The following is a 2,706-nucleotide window of genomic DNA, read 5'->3' as shown; positions in this document are numbered from 1 at the left end:
CTTATGAAAGCTTAAAAAGGATATATTACATTTCAGTACATGTTGTATCGTAGCTGATCGTGAATTGTGATCTTTCACTTTAAATAGATTTTATGATATTTACATGACAATAGGTACACGCAAATGACCACGGTACCAAATAACCATAAGAGAGAGAGAGAGAGAGAGAGAGAGAGAGTTAGCACATTTTGCTCCCTCCGTCGCCAATGAAGAAGGAATTACTAGGAAGATTCTAATGGTATTTCCCCCCGCCCTCTCTCTCTCTCTCTCTCTCCTCTCTCTCTCTCTCTCTCTCTCTCTCTTTTGATCCCACGAGACCACGTACTTCTTATCAATTAAACGAAGTTCAAGGTTAACTAACATGTACGAAAATATCTCCGAGGTAGAACGAATTGGATATTAAAAGACATTTGTTGCTTAATGCTGTTTATGAACACTGTGATGTGATCAACCTCGTTCATATATTATATATATATATATATATATATATATATATATTATATATATATATTATATAATTTTAATCTTGACAAGGTAAAACCGTGATGATTATACAAAGTTGAAGCCACAAAGGGAAATATGAAACAATGTGGCACTAAGTACTTTCGTCTTATCACGGTCACAGCAGCTGAAGATATACAGAGACAGGCGTTTTTATATAAGGCGGACAAGACCTAAGGGAATACAGAATACAAAAAGGTTGGGAGATCACAAAACGGTCAACGAGCTAATATCGAAATAATGTGTGTGTGTATATATATATAATATATATATATATATATATATATATATATATATATATATGAAGGATAAAGACCCATAAAACGCTAATCGGTTGCAGCGTTCAAAACGTGTTTTTATGGGCCTTTTATCTTCAGATTATACTGTTGTATACAATGAAATTCATTTATATATATATATATCTTCTTCTTCTTCTTCTTCTTCCCAGCTTGTTCCCATTTTTATATGGGGTCGCCGTTTCGGATGAGCCGTTTCCATCTATTTCTATCTTGTGCTTCTGCCTCATCAATTCCCTTCTCATTTAAGTCTCCTCTCACACAGTCCCTTCCATCTCTTTCTTGGTCTCCCTCGTTTTTCTTCTTCCTTGCACCTCCACCCCCATAGTATGTCTCCCAGCGTGGTCCTCATCTCTCCTCAACAGGTGTCCATACCATCTCAGCCTCCCCTCCTGCACTTTCTTTGATACTTCCACACCTTAGTTGACCCCCTTAGTAGTCATTTCTGATCCTATCCACTCTTGTTACCCCAGACATCCACCTAAGCATTCTCATTTCTGCCACATCCATCTTCTTCTGCTCTGCTTTTCTCATGCTTGCTGTTTCCGTACCATACAGCATTGCTGTTCTTACCACCGTCTTGTGAAATTTTCCTTTTAACCTAAGCGGCACTCTTTTGTCACAAAGAAACTCCCGAGGCCGCTCTCCAGTTGTTCCAGCCTGCCTGTACCCGATGTTTTACTTCTTCTTCCATACTTCCTCCAGCGTTAACAAAAGATCCCAAATACTTAAACTTATCAACTCTCCTTACTTGCTCTCCCACCAAGCAATGAATACTTTCTCTATCATCCCCCTCAGTTGGTGGTACACAATCTATTCTGTCTTGGATCTACTTATTCTCATTCCTCTGTCCTCCAGTAACTTGTCTCCATCTTTCCAATTTCACTTCCAGATCTTCCCTGCTCTCTGCACACAGAACAATATCATCCGCATACAATATGTTCCATGGTACTGTCTCCCTTACTTCCTCTATTATAACAATCCATCACTATGTTAAAGATAAATGGGCTCAGAGCCGACCCCTGGTGTAATCCTACTCTCACCTCAAAAACCTTCTGTCTACCCCCAACACTGCTCCTCACTCTGTAAATACATTCCGGTACATCTCTTGTATCAATCGCACATACTTCTCTGGCACCATCTTCTCCCTCAGGGCTCCTCCATACCTCTTGTCTCGGGACTCTGTCATAAGCCTTTTCAAGGTCAATGAATACCATATGTAGGTCCCTTTGTCTTTCCCCAAATTTCTCCATTATTTGCCTCAGACAAAATATACTCTGTTGTTCCCCCTTCCCTTCATAAATCCCATCTGCTCTTTACCTATTTGTACTTCTTCTCTCAGTCTAGCATCTATCATCCTTTCCAGTATCTTCAAAGTGTGGGACATCAATTTAATGCCCTATAACTACCACACTCTTGGACATCGCCTTTCCCTTTAAAAATTGGGGATCAATATACTCCCACGCCACTCATTTTGGTATCTTTTCCTGTTCAAGGATCTTTATCATAAGATCGTACAGTATATCCACTCCTTCATTCTCCTAATGCTTTCCCATGCCTCCACCGGGATCATGTCTGGTCCGGTTGCCTTCCCATTCTTCATCTTCTCAGTGCATTTAGTACTCTTGCCTAGAAAACCTCATTACCATGCCAATGTTCACTTGCCCATCCTCTCTTATTAGTCTATTATTTTCTTCATTTAACAACTTTTCGAAATATTCTTTCCATCTCTTCACAATGTCTTCCTCCTTTCTAAGCACTACACTCTTGATCCTTTATTTTGTTTGATATGTGTTATATCTTTGGTGCTCTTATTTCTAGCCTTTGATAGCTTGATCATCTTCTTTAATCCTTCCTTTGTCCCCAGCTCATTATACACATCATCATACGACTTTTGCTTTAGCTTGGG

This window comes from Macrobrachium nipponense, chromosome 12 (assembly GCF_015104395.2).
Source record: "Macrobrachium nipponense isolate FS-2020 chromosome 12, ASM1510439v2, whole genome shotgun sequence".
NCBI classification, from domain to species: Eukaryota; Metazoa; Arthropoda; class Malacostraca; order Decapoda; family Palaemonidae; genus Macrobrachium; species Macrobrachium nipponense.
Note: the sequence above shows the minus strand (reverse complement) of the source record.